General features: G+C 39.3%; 1 protein-coding gene across 1 annotated transcript in view; it reads left to right on the top strand.

The window, feature by feature from the left end:
• The first annotated feature begins 298 nt into the window (after nt 1-298).
• DENND4C (DENN domain containing 4C) overlaps nt 299-17,965 on the top strand; it is a 121,402-nt gene continuing 103,735 nt past the window's right edge. Inside the window, 1 exon segment of the mRNA XM_043997704.1 lies at nt 299-583. The gene's annotated coding sequence lies outside the window, so the exon portion shown is untranslated.

The following is a 17,965-nucleotide window of genomic DNA, read 5'->3' as shown; positions in this document are numbered from 1 at the left end:
CCAAAAGAGGGCTGAGTGTAGTGGGGATTGTGTAAGAGGAGAACATAGAGAAAGAACGTCCCTCTCGCAGCCGCTCGTCCACCCCCGACACTTTTCCCTGGCTCAGGTGGAAGAGAACTGGGAGGAAGGTGGGGCGAGGGAGGAGCTCAGTGCAGCCACGCGGCCACCTAGGGGGCGTGGCTACGGAATCCTTTCCTTTCTCTTCCCTTTTCCCTCCTTTCCCCGCCCCCGCAGTAGGAAAAGTGGGAGGGAGGGAGAAAAAAGGAGGAAAAAAAAAGGAAATAAACGAATCGAACTATGTCTCCCGTCGCGTGACTGGCGGTTGCGAATGAAACGGCTCTCCAGCGCAGCCTGGGGCTTTCCGACCCGCTGCAGGGCTCCTCACTGCCAGCTGGAACCCTCGGGTCCCCGGGGCTGCGCCCCGCGAGTCGCAGCCCTCGCAGCGCAGGCGCAGTAACCACAGTGGCGGCGGCGGCTGCCAGTCCCGGGCCCAGCCGAGGGTGCTCAGGCCGCGAAACCGAAGCTTTTATGTCTCCGACGAGGGCCGAGTCAGTGCGACGTTGAAAGCCTCGGAAGGTGGAGGGTGAGTGTATTCGGTGGCCCGGGCCTTCCGAGATCCCGACGTGCCCCGCCGCGGTGTCTGGCCGCAAGGTGAAAGGGAAGCCACCCTGGCGGAAGCCGCGTCCTAGGCTCGTCCTCCCCACTTCGTTCCTGGGGGAGTGGGGGAGGGAGGTGTCGCTGGGAGACCCTGTACCCCGCTGGGCGTGCAAAGCCGTGCTTGCACTGGGGGGTAGTAGGGCCTCCGAGCTCCGGACCTGGCTTCCCCGAACCTCCGTGGCTAGGGACGGGATGGGATGGGGTGGGGTGGAGGGGTTGGGGGGGAGAAACTAATTTGCGAGAAGGCCTCGTCCTCGCTCGGTGGCGGCCGGGTGGGGTTGAAGTTTTTGTCTCTGCGCGCGTGTTTTTCTTTTTGCGGGGGTCAGGGGGTGGGACAGGTGAGTACAGAGTAGGCCTTCTTCCTGTAGCTCCTTTCCAGGACTTGAGAGTGTTAAGGGAGTACCTTGGACCTATGCCACTCCGGGCATATTAAAAAACGAATAAAAAGACTGAATAAATCCATATTGCTTACACTTTATTAATAAAAAACTACAAACTTTTTTGCGGGGTTAGGTAGGTAAGAAGGTCTTTTGCTCTCAAGAAGCCCCGCCCCCTTTAGGCTATTCTTCCCCTTAGCCAGAAAAACTGGGTAACTTATTTCCATCAGCCTTTTAAAATAAACCTCGTTTATACTAAATAGTGAAATTGTTAGGCAGCGTGGTATTGTGAAAAAGGCGTCACAAACTTTATAGCTAATCATTTGAATTCTCGTGTAAAATGGGTTTTGTTATCCTGACATCCTTCTTCTAAGGATCGAGAGGGGTGGGTTAGCTACCTGGGCGACTTTGTACTAGTCACTTAACCTCCTTAGGCCTAAATTTCCTCCCCTGTAAAATGAGATGGCCTCCAGGGTCCTTTCCAGCTGTAGATCTCTGATTGGATTGGTACTTTCTAAAGGTTAGTTGTTGTTATTGGTGGTAGTTTCTTATGCAAATACGATGGAAAGTTTAAGAAAGTTGTCTAGACTCATTCGCTTTTGTGCTAACGAGAAAACTGTCAGAACGGTCAAAGAGATTAATTGATTTGCTTAATTTTGTGCCACTCCTAAACTATCCTTCTTTCCTCACCTGCCCTAGGAGTTGGACTCCCCTTTCTCTGTTTAGAAGATATTTAATGTGGGGAGGTGGGAAGAGAGAATTAGGACTAGGGTTTGTGGTAGACAGATGCTTGATTGTGTTCTTGTGTACTAAAGCTATGGCAAATGAGAACCGGAACTGTTTTTGGCCTTTCTTTGTATGCTGAGTGCTTAGCACTTGGTTGTTTTCGCTGATGTCTGACTTTTCCTGACCGCTGGTAGGATTTTCTTGGCAAAGATATTAGAGTGGTTTGCCATTTCCTTCTCCAGCCCGTTTCACAGCTGAGGAAACTGAGGCAAACAGGGTTCAGTGACTTGGTCAGGGTCACATAGCTACTAAGTGTCTGAAGTTAGATTTGAGCTCAGGCCTTACCTACTTCAGGCCCAGGGCCACCCAGCTGCCCATGTACTTAGTACAGTGCTTTGAGTTTAGGCACTGAAATACTTGTTGAAATGGGGGAAACATGTCTGAGCTGTTTTATGGAAGGATGTATGTTTATAGCCATGAGAAATTATAGAGCTTATTTATAAACTGTATAAGTCAAAGAATCAAAAATGATGTGTGACACTGAAATCAAAAGTATATTTACTATTTGAATTACACAACTCAGTTGTCCCTCATACATGAAGACTCTACTACTCATCTACTTCACTTTTTTCCCCTGTAATCTTGATTGATTGAAGAAAATCCATCCATATTTTTTCCATTAGTCTTTTTGCCCAAGGTCACAAGTTTGCAAAAATGCCTGGCTAAAAGGAGTGCAGTCTGTTGTATCATAGAATTGCTCTTTGCTTACTGGCTCATATAGCAAATGAACCTTGGTTTTAGTACTTGCTCAAGCAGTTTAGAGTTGTTCTGGGTAATATAAAAACTGTGCTGTTAGAAATGTGGGAAGCAGTTTTGTGTTGGAGTCATTTGCTTCTGTTTAATATGTAAACCACTGTATGTATTGCAAACTTGAGCTTTTAGCAGTGGAGTGGGAGTTTGGAAGTTGTTCTTGAAACTTAAATGTCTTAAGTTACAGAGAACTGCACTATAGCCTGTGAGAAATCATTCTCTAATGATTATTTAAATGGGAGTACTTTTTAGAAAAGACATGCTGTAAGTATTTGGAATAAAAGGTAATTTGCAAAATGAGAAACTTTGCATGTCATCTTTGACCTCTATATATTTGTCAGTTAAGACTGAAGCATTACATTTATATTGGGTTTTCCTTCTGCCAAGATAAATATTGGTTTTGTGTGTACTGTACAACCAGTGTGGCTTAAGTGTATGCTGTAAAGAGACCAAAAAAAAGCTGCTGAGTCAGAAGCATGTTGTCTCAGTTGGCTTTTCTAATCTGTAAAATGGAATTGCTACTTGTGTGGAAAAGTTCAGTTTCATGAAATTCTACTTTTATAAGTTTTGCTGTACTTAATGTAGTGTAACTATTTATGCAGGGAACATAAATCATGACCTTTCAGACAATGAATTGGACATGAATTGGATTGGGGTCCCAGGTAGATGTAGACTTGTTGAAAACCCTGGCATAAGAACTGGTTAGTTTGTAAATTCAGATACCACAAATCAAATCTTGTGATTTGATTTAAAAAAAAACAACGTAGAAAATGGTTGACCTATGTCCTTCAGCATCAGGTGGTAGAAAATTCGAAAATCATTTTAATTTTAGGACGTTATTTGAAATTTAAAACTTAGTATTTAATATGAAGAAGTCAGCTAATTTGTAAACTTCTCTGGTCCAGTTGTGTGGTATATAATAAGTCATATATAGTTCTTAAAGTTGTATTTAAAGTGGAATGTCATCAATTGGAAACCTTAAAGAATGCACGTGTGACTTAATGACCTGATTCTCTTGCTTTCTTTTGTTTGTAACTTGAGTCATTCTTGTTTACTTTTACCCTTTTTATCTAGCTATTTGCGACTCTTGATCCTACCTCTTTAACATCTTTTGTATCCTCTGAGGTTTACTGCCTGTATGACCTTAGTGGATAGAATGCTGGACTTGGAGTCAGGAAGCCTTGAGTTTGAATATTTGCAGCCGCCTCAGAGACTTAGTAGCTGTGTGACCTTGTCCTATGTAAAGTGAGGATAAAAGCCTCTCTTTCAGAGTCATTGTGAAGATCAAATGAGATTCATGAAGAGGGCTTCTTGTATGTAAATCACCATAAATATTATCACTGCTGCTACTACTAAATATGCCAGGTCTCTCCTTCCTCAACTGTAAAATGAGGAGGTTGGATTAGATTCAGTTCTAGATGGATGATCTCTGTTCACTCCATTCAGCTCCATTCACCAAGTCCACTACTCTTACCACTTTTCCCTTGGACCATTGTCATAGCCTCTCACTGGCTTTCTTCCCAGTTTTTGCCCTCTCCAATCAGCAGCTAGGCAGCAGCTAAAATGATGATCTGAAGGCACAGATCTGACTGTGCTGCTGTCTTGCTGAAAGCCACATTCCATGGCTCCTTACTGCCATACTCTTCAATCTGTCATTGAAGACCCTCTGTTTGTTTCCAGCTTATCTTTCTAGGCTTATTTCACATTTGTCCCCTTCGTGCATTCTTTGTTACATTCAAATGGAACTAGCAGTTCCTCAAACACAGCACTCTACCTTCTTCCATGCATTCACAGAAGTTGTTCTTTTGCCTGTAATAAACGCCTTTATTTCTCTTTCAGAAGAATTCTTATTTTCTGTCAAGACTGAGGTACCACCTCCTCTTTGAAACTTTCTCTGACTCCTTTTCCTCATTTCCCCAAGTTAGTACTCTCCCTCTTCAAATTAATTTGACATTGCCACACTTGGTTTAGGGTCTCATCATCTTATGCCCAGATTACTGCAACAGCCTGGGTCTGTCAGACTTAAATCCATCCTTCAGTCAACCACTAAAGTGACTGATTTTCTTAAAATGAAGGTGGAATCATGCTAGTCTCCTCCTGCCCCCAGTAAACTCACATGGCTTCCTATTGCCTCCAGGAGCAATAGCAATAGCATTCAAAGCCCTTTATAACCTAGTCCCTCCTACTTTTCTCATCTTCTGACACCTCCACTATATGTTCTTTCATCCAGTGACACTGTCCTCCTGGCTGTTTCACAAACAAGACCCTCCATCTTTTGGCTCCTTGCATTCTTTTTTTTTTTTTTTAATTGATTGATTGATTGATTAATTGCAGGGCAATGAAGGTTAAGTGATTTGCCCAGGGTCACACAGCTAGTAAGTATCAAGTGCCTTATCAAGTGTCCTCCGGAATCCAGGGCTTGTGCTTTAGGAGCCACCTAGCTGCCCCCAGTTCCTTGCATTCTTTTTGGCTCTCTTCATCCCTGGAATGATCTCTCTTCTCCAGTCTCCCTGAGTTCCTTTAAGTCCCAACCAAAATCACATCTTTTATTGGAAGCCTTCCTCAACCCCTCTTAATTCTAGGCAGATAGGCAACAAGTGAATAGAGGATTTAGCCTGGAATCAGGAAGACCCAAGTTCAAGACCTAAGGTACACTAGCTGTATGACCCTGGGCAAGTCACTTAACCTCTGCCTTGGTTGTAAAATGAGGATAATAATTGCATCTACTTTCCAAGGTTGTGAGGATCAAATAAAATAATAATTGTAAGGCAATTAGCACAGTGCCTGACAAATAGTAGGGGCTCTATTAATGTAATTATTATTATTAATAATATTATTACTTTCTCTCTGTTAATTATTTTCTATTTATCCTGTGTATAGTGATCTTTCCAAATATTTGTTCACATGTTGTCTCTCCCATTGTAAGCTCCTTGAGGGCTGGGACTTGTCTTTTTGCATCACTAGTGCAAAGCACAATGCCTGACATTGATTATTATATTTGTCTCTTGCAGTATCTCCTCGTTTAAATGTAAACTACTTGAGAGCATAGACTGTTCAGTTTTGACATTTTTGTATCCTTAATTGCGAGCATAGCATCTTGTACTTAGGGAGACTTTTTTTGTTTTTGGTTTTTTGGTGGGCAGTGAGGGTTAAGTGACTTGCCCAGGGTCACACAGCTAGTGTCAGGTGTCTGAGGCCTGTTTTGAACTCAGGTCCTCCTGAATCCAGGGCCAGTGCTTTATCCACTGCGCCACCTAGCTGCCCTGCCCCTGAAACTTTTAATAGTTTGTTGAATTAAGTTGAATGTAGTAAAGAGAAGTGAGGAAACAGGAATTCACAACTTCCTTCTTACTAATTTGTTCTTTAGAGTATTCTATAAATTTCTGTAACTGTTAACCGAACATTAGAATGAGAAGATAAATAATTCTTACCTACCTTATAAGATTACTTGAGAATTTAAATATTATGAGGTGTCTTACAAACGACCATAATAGTGTATCTTGCTTTAGAAAATCTGTTATACAAAAAGTCACGATTTTAAAGCAAATCATCTTTAACTTTCAGTATTCATAAGAGCCTAGATCTAGAATAGGTGCTCTTAACCACCAGGATCCATGCGTCCCCAAGGGATTTTGGATAGATTTCCTGAAGTCTTTGATGTTGTATGAGACAGAAGAAGTTACATCTTTATTTTCACTCACCTGTAACAGAAATTTATCATTGTCTTCAATTTTAAATACTTTTTTTTTTTTGGCAGGGCAATGAGGGTTAAGTGACTTGCCCAGGGTCACACAGCTAGTTAAGTGTGAAGCGTCTGAGGCTGGATTTGAACTCAGGTCCTCCTCAATCCAAGGCCGGTGCTTTATTCACTTCGCCACCTAGCTGCCCCCTGTCTTCAGTTTTAAATGTGGCAACAAACCACAGTAGTATTAGCAAAACTTGTGACTGTCACCAGTAGAAATCAGATATTTTCATATTATATCACATTTGCTCATATCTCAAAATATTGTTGCTCATTTCTATTTTGAAGTTTCTGTAGTTAGACTCGGTACTAGATTACAGTGATTACAGTCTTCCTGTCTACAGTGTGACTTGGGGTTCAGCCCCAGACTACCAGAAGGAGCCCATGACAAAAAAAAGTTAGGAACTCCAATCCTATAGCTGGAAGAGATCTCAGGCTATTTGGTCCATATGACCTATTTTATAGAGGAAGACATTGAGGTGCAGGAAGATGGAGACAAACACAGGTAGTGTCATTCAGGTAGTAAGTGATAGAAGTGGGATTTAAACTCAGGACCTAATTTCATGAAGCTTTAAAAAAGTCCTTGAAATCTTTTAAGTACTTGACAAAGAGCAGTTATTTAAAACTTATGTGTTGGGGAGTCAACATTAATTAAAGATTAAACAGCAATGAAAACAAACTATCTAAAATTTTACTGTAAAGAAATGAGAAAGGGGGCAGCTAGGTGGCGCAGTGGATGGAGCACTGGCCCTGGATTCAGGAGTACCTGAGTTCAAATCCAGCCTCAGACACTTAACACTTACTAGCTGTGTGACCCTGGGCAAGTCACTTAACCCCCCAAAAAAGAGAAAAAAAAGAAATGAGAAAATTGGTTTTTAAACCAGCTCTTTAGGAACTATTAATAAAGGGTCTTTGAGTTATCTTGTAGTTGGACAGCATGTATGGCATAGTACAGAGACTTATAACCTTAATTCTTTCTTTTATGGGGGGGAGGTTGGTGGTATGAGGCAGTTGGGCTTAAGTGACTTGCCCAAGGTCACACAGCTAGTAAGTGTCAAGTGTCTGAGGCCAAATTTGAACTCAGGTCCTCCTGGACTCTAGATAGACATATACCAGTATATAAAGAATGAATACAAGGTAGTTTTGGGAAGGAGGACACTATTAGATAGGAGGCTTCAGAAAGGCTTCACATTGAACAGCAGTTCTCAAAGAGGCCGATCCCTCCTCAGTCCTCAAGGCTTTTTCAGGGGTGGTCTGTGAGGTGAGGTCAAAACTATTTTCATGAATCATACTAAGATATTATTTATTATGTACCCTTTTTACTCTCATTCTCTTCTGACTGTACAGTGGAGTCTTTCAGAGATTGCATGACTTAAGAATTCAAGATTTATTTATTATCTCATCTTCAGAATTATACTTTTGCCTTACAAATGGATGAATCCACAGATGTGGTTGGATTTGCTGTTTGCTTGTTTGGTATTAGCACCAACTAATCATCAAAAATCTTTTGTGCAAATCCTTAGCAACAAAAACAAGTGATAGTGAAATGTTTAAAGTGTTGAAAAACTTCTTCAAATTTCATGGTTTATCCCCAAACAACTCTCTTGATATTTGCACTGATGATGCCACAGCACTGATGGGTACTGGCTCTTTAACATGAATCAAGACAGTGGCACCAAAGTGTACTAGTCCACATCATGTTCCTCACCACCATGCATTGTGTCACTTCAGGATGTCCTTGATAAAGTAATAAAAAGAATTAATTTTACTACATATGTATCCTCAAGGACATTTCTTTTTTTAAGAAATAAATTTTGTTATATGGGAATATTTGCATAAAACATTGGTTACACACCAAAGTGTTATGGGAAATCATTAAGAAAAGTACTGTGGAAATGGCTATTGTGATTTTTTCAATTGCAAGCTGATCTAGCAGATTTTTTTCATGGAATACCATTTTTACTCAAAAGAACAACTGATATACATACTATGCTTTTTCAAACTTAGGTGTTTGGCAGACATTTTCTCAAAAGTGAATGAAGTGGGGGCAGCTAGGTGGCACAGTGGATAAAGCACTGGCCCTGGATTCAGGAGGACCTGAGTTCAAATGCGACCTCAGACACCTGACACTTTACTAGCTGTGTGACCCTGGGCAAGTCACTTAACCCCCATTGGCCCTCAAAAAAACCCCCCAAAAACCAAAACCAAAACAAAACAAATCCCCCCAAAAGTGAATGAAGTGAGCATGTCACTTCAGGGGAAACAACTGACCATATTTATTGCCATTGATAAAAGTAGAGCTCTCAAGGAAAAATGAAAATTTTGGAAAACTTCTATTTGCCACTGTGAGCATGACAGTTTCCCAATCCTTAAAGACTTTTCTGATGAGATTGATGGTGCTATTAAAGAATTTGATTTTTGAAAATATTACATAGTGTAATATTTCCACATTTGGAAAATTTATACTTCAGCAAACCAATGTTTTCCACATGACCAATGCATGATGTTAAATAATCATGCATCAGTAAAAGACCTGTTCAGATTGCAATATAGACCAATGGATTTCAATGTAACAGTATAGCAAGTTCATCGATGTGATTTCAGATTCCGCATTGCAACCAATCTTCAAGAAACTACTACTTGTCGGTGCAGCTAGGTGGTGCAGTGGATAAAGCACGGGCCCTGGATTCAGGACCAATTTGAACCTGAGTTCAAATCCGGCCTCAGACACTTAACACTTACTAGCTGTGGGACCCTGGGCAAGTCACTTAACCCTCATTGCCCTGCAAAAAAAAAACAAAAAACAAAAAACACATCTCCCTCTTCCAGCTAAATATCTGTGAGGCCAGGTTTTCTTGACACCCTTCAACCAGAATACCATATCACAACAGATTAAATGCAGAAACATAGGAGGGAGAATCCAGCAGTTATCTGTTAAACTAGACATTTAAAAGATTTGCAAAAATGTAAAACAAAAAAATTTTAAAACTCTTCAACCCAAATTTTGTTTAGAAAAATATGGTTATTTTTTATAAAAGTATGTTAATGAGTTTTTATTTTAAAATTAATCAGTAAATTAAAATTAGCACTTGTAATTTTTAATATGGTAAATATCAATAAACATTACCCTCATAAATAAGTTCTTTGGGGTCCTCAATAATTTTAAAATGTAAAGGGACAAAGAGACATAAAGTTTGAGAATCACTAATGTTGAAGGTGGAGTATATGTGAAGGGGAAGGGTGGAGGTTATACACTCCAGGCAGTGGAGGCATTAAGGAAAATCAGCTTGGCCTTTCTGGAGGAAAGGGGAGAGACTTGAGGTTGGAAGACCAGTTAAGAGCCTCTTGTAAGTAAATTTTAAAGTCCAGGAATAAGTGATGAGGACTTAAAGTTCAAAAGATTGAACTGAGTGGTGACTGTATGAGTAGTTAAAAGGGGAACAATAGGAGATATAATAGAAAGAGAAACAAGATTTACCAATTGAGTGGATAAATTGGGTGAGAGAGTGAGGAGTAGAAGATTTTGAAGCTGTGGATCTGGGAGACTGGAAATATAGAAACGCTTTCAGTAGAAACAGTAAAGTTCAGAAGAGGGTTGTCTTTGGAAATGAAAGGTAATGATTTATTTTGGACAGGTTAAATTTGAGATGCCAGTGGGGCATCCAGTTTGAAATATCTAATTGGTAGTTTGTGATAATGGGAACTGGTTGTCAGGAGAGAACTTAAGGCTGAATATATTCATCTAGAGTCATCTTTATAAAGATAATTGCATCCATGGAAGAGTGTAGAGGGAAAGGATAAGAAGTCTCAGTAACAGTTTTAGGGTATATGTCTACAGTTAGGTAGAATGATAGGATAATGAGCTAGCAAGGAAGACTGAGAAAGAATAGTCAGACAGGTAAGAGAAGTGTCAAGTAAATCTAGAAAAGAAAGACTATCCACATGAGAGGGTGGTCAGCAGTCTCAGAGGCAGCAGAGAGTTCATGAGGAAGATTAAGGAAAAACTCTCAGATTTATCAGTTAAGATCATCCCTAAACTCATTAGGGAGCAATTTCCATTGTGATGACGTTTCCAAGCTAGATTACGAAGGGTTGAGAAATGAATGAAAGGAGAGGAAGTGGAGGGAATAAGGGAGAACAGTTTTTTCCGAAGAGTTTGCCTAGGAAAGGAGAGAGGATAATACTTGAGGGGATGGTAAGGTTTTTCCAGGGGTGAGACTTGTTGAACATGTTTGTAGGAGAGGAACCGGTAAATAGCAGCAAACTGAAGAACAGATAGAGAATAATTAAGGGAGTAATCTGCTAGAGAGTGGGGGAGATGGGCTTGAGGGTACATGGAGAAGGGTTGGCTCTTCTCAACAAGGCTACCTCCTTATCAAAGACTGGAGGAAAGACAGTGAGGGATGAGGTCAGATGTGGGGAAAGGAGAGGAGCAGGTGCTCATGGTGAAGCCAAAGTATGAGGGTAGAGTCCTAAGTTGAAAGGGTAGGGGAGGAGGTGTTTGAGCAGGTTTAGAACAGGCTCCCAGGGTAGTAGGATAGAGAAGAAGGGAGAAACAAAAACGATTGTCTTGTTGCTGTGAAGGGCCCAGTTGAGGTTAGAGAATTTTGTAGTCAACAAGGGAGCTGAGCTTAGTGACCTCTTTCTTTCTTTCAGTGTCCCCTAACACATGACTAGGAAGGGAGTCTAGTCAGCAAGCATTTATTAAGAGGCAAAAAAAAAAAAAAAGTCCCTGCCTTCAAGTAGTTCACATTCTAACAAGAGAAACAATAGGCAAACAACTCTGTATATGCAAGATTTGGCAAGGGATTGGTGAGTATAGTGTTGAAGTGATCCACTTAAGCCTTGGGAAGGGAAGGGTCGGCAGGATGGCCATGATGGGGTGGGAAAGTACTGTGTGATAAAAAGATTGGAGATCATAGTGAAGATGGAAATACATTGAGGAATAGTAAGGTACAGAGAGAGATGGAGTATGATAAATGTTATGATCAGATAAAAGAATTTCAAAGTTTTTGTTGGAAGAAATTGTGAGTATTGTTGAGAGCACTCACAACGTCACACATCTTACATGAAAAGTAGGTTTATACAACTAAGATTTTTGGAAGAAACAAAGGATACTCACATAATTTAGGTATCTTCATGAATGTTGCTCATTTTTCAGGCTGGTTTTATATGAATGAGTAGATAGATGTATTTACCAATAACACTTTCTGGTAAATGTCTAATAGATGAAAAATAGGTTTATCAGAAGAGAAACATGTATATGGAAACCAAAGAATTCACAATCCATACAGAAGTTAGCAGTTTTATAACTGCAGGACAAAGGAAGGAGGCGATAACAGAAAGCTCCACCTAAAGTGGCCTTACATGGGAAGGGGAAAAATGCAGGAAAGGTGGGAAAAACCAGGAAAAGCCAGGAAAAAGCTTTTCCTGGGGCGGCTAGGTGGCTCAGTGGATAAAGCACCGGCCCTGGATTCAGGAGGACCTGAGTTCAGGTCCGGCCTTACTCAGACACTTGACACTTACTAGCTGTGTGACCCTGGGCAAGTCACTTAACCCCCTTTGCCTCGCAACAAAAACAAAAAACAAAACAAAAAAACAAACAAACAAAAAAAGCTTTCCTGAAGGGGAGGAGCAAGGCAATGTCAAAAGCCACATTCTTTTCCCTTGGGAACCACTAGATTATAAAGATAGGATGGTCTGCTTATCTACATGGGTCCAAGCTGCACAAACCTAGTGCAGACTGTTTGGTGCCTGTCTTGACTCCCAAGGACACAGAGGGAGTCCAGTTTGGGATGCAAACAACAAAGTATGTCAGCTGGGGTGGGGTGGGGGGGCTCGGGGTTTGCTTCTCACTTGACCGATTCAGGGCCTTCTGCATGCTTTGGATCCAGTGTTTCTGGAAAATGTGGCAACTTAAAAAAAAGTTCAGGAGACCCCTTAACAGTCCTTAACATTCTGGCTGTGTGACCCTCTTGGTAACTTAACCTCTTTGTCTGCCCTGCAGTTAATTCTAAGATTATATAAATTGCTAAGAGAGTGTTAACCTGCTTCCCTAGAGGGAGTTTGCTTACCCTGGAATTCCCTATATCAATGAAATCACAGGTTCAGTCTTCATTCCTATCCTATTTACTACTAGCATTATAGTCTGTATTGATTTTTTTTTTAAATCGAGCATGTACACTATGTGTGTACTACCATTAATGTAGATTGCAGCTCATATCTTGCCACATTTCCCAATTTTGTTTGTATTCCTCAGTAGATATCTTCTAATGTGCTAGAGACTTTCCACTGTGTAATAGTGCTAGTTGTCTATCTGTTCTCCCTAACTGTTGACATTGATTGTCTCTATTCATTCTCTGACCCCCCTCAAAATTCCCAAACAAAAACCTATTTGTCCAGTAACATTCATAAGGTGCTCTATTTATAATCATGAAAAATTAGATACAGTTTATATATATAAACTATCTATCAGGTAATGGCTTTAAAAGATTGTCAAATTTAGTAAAATATTATGTACTGTATAATAATATAAGCATAAAGGTGTTTGGAAAGAGATGAATTGATATAAAGGAAAGAAATTAATTAGAAGACTAAAGGAAAAAGGCTAAAATTTTATAAATACATGGACAGGATGTTGAATGGGATTAAAGCAAATTATCTATTGATTTTTGTTAATTTAGAGGGCAGAGTAAATAAATAAGCTGTTGGTCTTTATTATCTTGTAGTCTTTAAATAGTTGGAATTTTATTATTTGAGGAATTATTCCTTATTTGTTTGTATTTGAGGTTATTTTTAACAGAACTTTTAAAGCACTTTTGTGTTTATTCCTTCCCCCAGTACAATGTCAGCCCTTTGAAAGAAGATTTTTTTTTATCATAAAAAAGTTTCTCAGTACCTAAAACAGTGTTTTGCATTTAGTACATACTGAATGATTTGGATTGTATTTGCAAGGACAGAAACATAGAAGCAACATAGATCTTTTAAGGCACATGCAGTAGAATAATAGGTAAAAGGCATACACAAGACATAATAAGAAATTTAAAAGTGAGGTTTAGACAAAGTACCATGAAAAACTTGAGGGAAAGATCACTTTCACCTGTGCCATTCAAGGAAGGCTGAGTGGAAGAGGTAGCACCCAAGATGGGACTTGACAAAAGACTTTGACAGGTATTATTAATATTATTATTTTATACAGTATTTTAAGGTTTGCAAATTACTTTACATACATTATCTCATTTTGCAAATGAGTTAACTGAGGTGCAAAGTGCCCATTCTACTACATCATCATTTTGACTTTTGAAGATATCTTGAGAAATACATTCTAAGCATGGTGTGAACTAAGGTGTGGATTTGCTATATGGCCACATGAACAGTGGGGAATGGAAAGGTTAGTGAATGATCTAATTTGATTGGGATGTAGTGTGTACTTACAGGAGAGTGGCAAGAGTTATGCCCGGAAAAGGTTAAAAGCAGAAGAAAAGCAGCAGAAAGCCTTGAGTGTAAGGATTAGGAATTTATACTTATTTCATTAGAGTGGGAGTTAAAGGTTTTCAAGATTTACTTTAATTTACTTAAGCAGATGATAGAAAGCCTTGAGTGTAAGGATTAGGAATTTATACTTATTTCATTAGAGTGGGAGTTAAAGGTTTTCAAGATTTACTTTAATTTACTTTAACCCCATTCAACATCCTGTCTATATATTTATAAAATTTTAGCCTTTTTCCTTTAGTCTTCTAATTAATTTCTTTCCTTTATATCAATTCATCTCTTTCCAAACACCTTTATGCTTATATTATTTCAAGATTAGGTTGTATGTGGGTCATATACTTTTTTTTTTTTTAGTAAGGCAATTGGGGTTAAGTGACTTGCCCAGGGTCACACAACTAGTAAGTGATAAGTGTCTGAGGTCAGATTTGAACTCAGGTCCTCCTGAATCCTGGGCTGGTGCTCTATCCACTGCGCCACCTAGCTGCCCCTAGATAGAACTTTTAAAAATGCTTATTTTATGGCAATCACTGTGTTAAATTTTGTAGATATAAATGTATACAAGCAAACAGTCTCTGCCCTCAAGGAATTTATACTCACATGGTAGAAAATTACACACAAAGGGTAGGGGGAAAGGGTAGGAATAGTATGCATTAGGGCATGGTGTAGAAAGGGAAGATAAGGCCAAAGCTGGCTTCTCTCAATCTGGAGTAGCTCCTGGAGAGAAATCCAAGGTTTCAATAGATAGGGAGAAGGTCTTCCTCCTGATGATGGCCCCAGTGGAGATGGTATGAAGAGATGAAAAACAAACATTGAATGAGGAGAAAGGGGGTGAGGTTAGGTTTTTTTTGTTGTTGTTGTTTTGGTTTGTTTGTTTTTGTTTTTTTTTGCGGGGCAATGGGGGTTAAGTGACTTGCCCAGCGTCACACAGCTAGTAAGTGTCAAGTGTCTGAGGTCGGATTTGAACTCATGTACTCCTGATTCCAGGGCTGGTGCTATAGCCCTTTTTTAAATGTAATTTTTGTTGCATTTTTGGTCTGAAATTTAATATTTCTACTTTTCTCCATTCGTTTGTGAGGTTTTTGTGCTCCAATACACCGTCAGTATTCTAATTCAGTTTTCTCCAGAGTTCTAGTATATCTGACTTCTTAAATTTTATTCATCTCCTTAATTTTCTTATTTATGTTTAGATTTCTCTACCTCTGAGAAGGGAAAGTTGACGTTGTCTCTGCACCCTCTCCCCCCAATTTTACTGTTCATTTCCTCCTGTAAATCATTTAACTTTTCCTTTAATAATTTGGTTGCTATGCCATTTGGTGCATATTTGTTTAGCATTGTTATTAACTATGTTGTCTGTGGTACTTTTAGCAAAATGTAGTTTCTCTGATTATCTCTTGGGGTTTTTTTTGTTTTGTTTTGTTTTGTTTTTTTGTTTTTTTGGTTGAGGCAATTGGGGTTAAGTGACTTGCCCAGGGTCACACAGCTAGTAAGTGTCAAGCATCTGAGGCCAGATTTGAACTCAGGTCTTCCTGAATCCAGGGCCGGTGTTCTATCCATTGGGCCACCTAGCTGCTCCTTCCCTGATTATCTCTTAATTAAATCTATTTTTGCTTTTACTTTGTCAGAAATCATGATTGCTACTCCTGCCTTTTTTTACTTTAGCTGAAGCATAATAGATTCTTCTCCAGCTTCTAATTCTGTGTTTGTTTTTCTGTTACAATTGCATTTTTTGTAAACATATTGTTGGATTCAGGTTTCTAATCCATTCTGCTATCCACTATTATTTTATGAGTGGGTTCATCCCATTCATAATTACAATTATGATTGCTGTATTTCCCTCCATGCTATTTTCCTCTATCTTTTTCTTTTACTCTGTTCTTCCTTAAAAGTCTGTTTTGCTTCTGACCCCCTTAATCTGTCCTCCCTGTCACACTCCCTTTCCCTTTGTCCTCTTCTCTTATACCTTTCCCCTTCTACATATCACTGTTGGGTAAGGTAGATTTCTATACCCTACTCTGTGAGTGCGCGCGCATGTGTGTGCGTGTGTGTGTGTGTGTGTGTGTGTGTGTGTGTGTGTTTTTACTATCTTTTATGTGAGATAATTTTCTCTTTTTTTTCCATCTCCCATCCCCCTTCTTCCAGTGCATGCCTCTTCCTCATCTCCCCCTGTTTTGGAGGTCATTTCAACATAATCAACTTAAACATTTGTCTCTATCTATGTAGATTCCTTTTAAACTGCCTTAGTAATGATAAGTTCTTATGAGTTAAATGTATTATTTTCCCACAGAGGAATGTAAACAATTTAACCTTATTAAGTCACTTATAATTTCTCTTTTATGTTAATCTTTTTATGCTTTTCTTGAATCTTGTGGGTTTTTTGGTTTGTTTTTGTTTCTGTTTTTGTTTTTGTTTTGTTTTGTTTGTTTGTTTTGCAGGGCAATGAGGGTTAAGTGACTTGCCCAGGGTCACATAGCTAGCAAGTGTCCAAGGCTGGATTTGAACTCAGGTCCTCCCAAATCCAGGGCTGGTGCTTTATCCACTGTGCCATCTAGCTGCTCCAAATCTTGTGTTTTAATGTCAGATTTTCTATTCAACTCTGATACTCTCATCAGAAATACTTGAAGCTCCTCTATTTCATTAAATGTCAATTATTTTCCCTGAAGTGTTATACTCATTTTTGTTGGGTAGATTATTCTTGGTCATAATCCTACCTCCTTTGCCTTCTGGAATATTTTATACCAAGTCCTCTGCTTTTTTAATGTGGTAGCTGCTAAATCTTGTGTGATCCTGAATGTGGATCTTTGGTATTTAAGTGATTTCTTTCTGACTGTTTGCAGTTATTTTCTCCTTGACCTAGAACCCAAGAGTTTTCATTTTAGGATCTTTTTCAAGAGGTGATCTATGGATTCTTTCAAGCTCTATTTTACCCTCTTTTAATATGTCAGGGAAATTTTCCATCATAATTTCTTGAAATGTGATGTTTAGGGTTTTTTATTATGTCTTTTGGATAGTTTCATAATTTTTTGGGGGGGGGCAGTAGGCAGTAATAAGAACCTGACCATAAAAAGCTAACAGAATATGGTAACAGAGAAGATTAAGAAACGAACTCGGAAGACAATGGTATGAAAATGGCAACAAGCAAAGCCTCAAAGAAAAGATGCAGATTGAACACAAGCCCAATAAGATTTCCTTGAAGAACTTAAAAAAAAGAAAAAGCAAAAACATGATTTTTTAAATTGAATAAATGTGGTAGAGAAAAAACTTGGAAAAGAAATTAGTGATGAAAGAAAATTATGAAAAGAATTAATAGTTTAGTAAAAAGAGGAACAAAAAATACTGAAAATAACAACTTAAAAAAATAGAATTAGACAAATCATAAAAGAGACACAAAACCTCACTAAAGAAAAGAACTCTTTAAAAAATAGAATTGGGAGCAGCTAGGTGGCACAGTGGATAAAGCACTGACCCTGGATTCAGGAGGACCTGAGTTCAAATCCGACCTTAGACACTTGACATTCACTAGCTGTGTGACCCTGCCAAGTCACTTAACCCTCATTGCCCCCCCCCCAAAACAAAAACACAAACAAAAAAAACCCAACCAAACCAAAAAAAATAGAATTGGACAAATGTGAAAAGAGGTACAAAAGCTTGATGAAGAAAATAATTCCTTAAAACTCAGAATTGGGCAAATGGAAGTGAATGACTCCATCAGACATCAAGAAACAATCAAAGTCGGGCAGCTGGGTGGCGCAGTGGATAGAGCACCTGCCCTGGATTCAGGAGGACCTGAGTTCAAATCCGACCTCAGACACTTTACACACTTACTAGCTGTGTGACCCTGGGCAAGTCACCAAAAAACAAACAAACAAACAAACAAAAAAATAAACAAAGTTAAAAGAATTTTTAAAAATAGAAGAAAATGTGGAATCTTATTGAAAAAAAAACTGAATTGGGAAATAGATTAAGGAGAAATAAAAAGAATTATGAAACTAAGGGGCAGCTAAATGGCCCAGTGGATAAAGTACCAGCCCTGGATTCAGGAGGACCTGAATTCAAATCTGGGCTCAGGTACTTGACACTTAATAGCTGTGTGACCTTGGGCAAGTCACTTAACCCTCATTGCCCTGCAAAAACAAAAACAAAAAAACCAATGGTTATAAGAACT

Source organism: Dromiciops gliroides, chromosome 1, assembly GCF_019393635.1.
Source record: "Dromiciops gliroides isolate mDroGli1 chromosome 1, mDroGli1.pri, whole genome shotgun sequence".
NCBI classification, from domain to species: domain Eukaryota; kingdom Metazoa; phylum Chordata; class Mammalia; order Microbiotheria; family Microbiotheriidae; genus Dromiciops; species Dromiciops gliroides.
The sequence above is the reverse complement of the archived record's forward strand: the minus strand, read 5'-3'. Positions and strand labels throughout refer to the sequence as shown.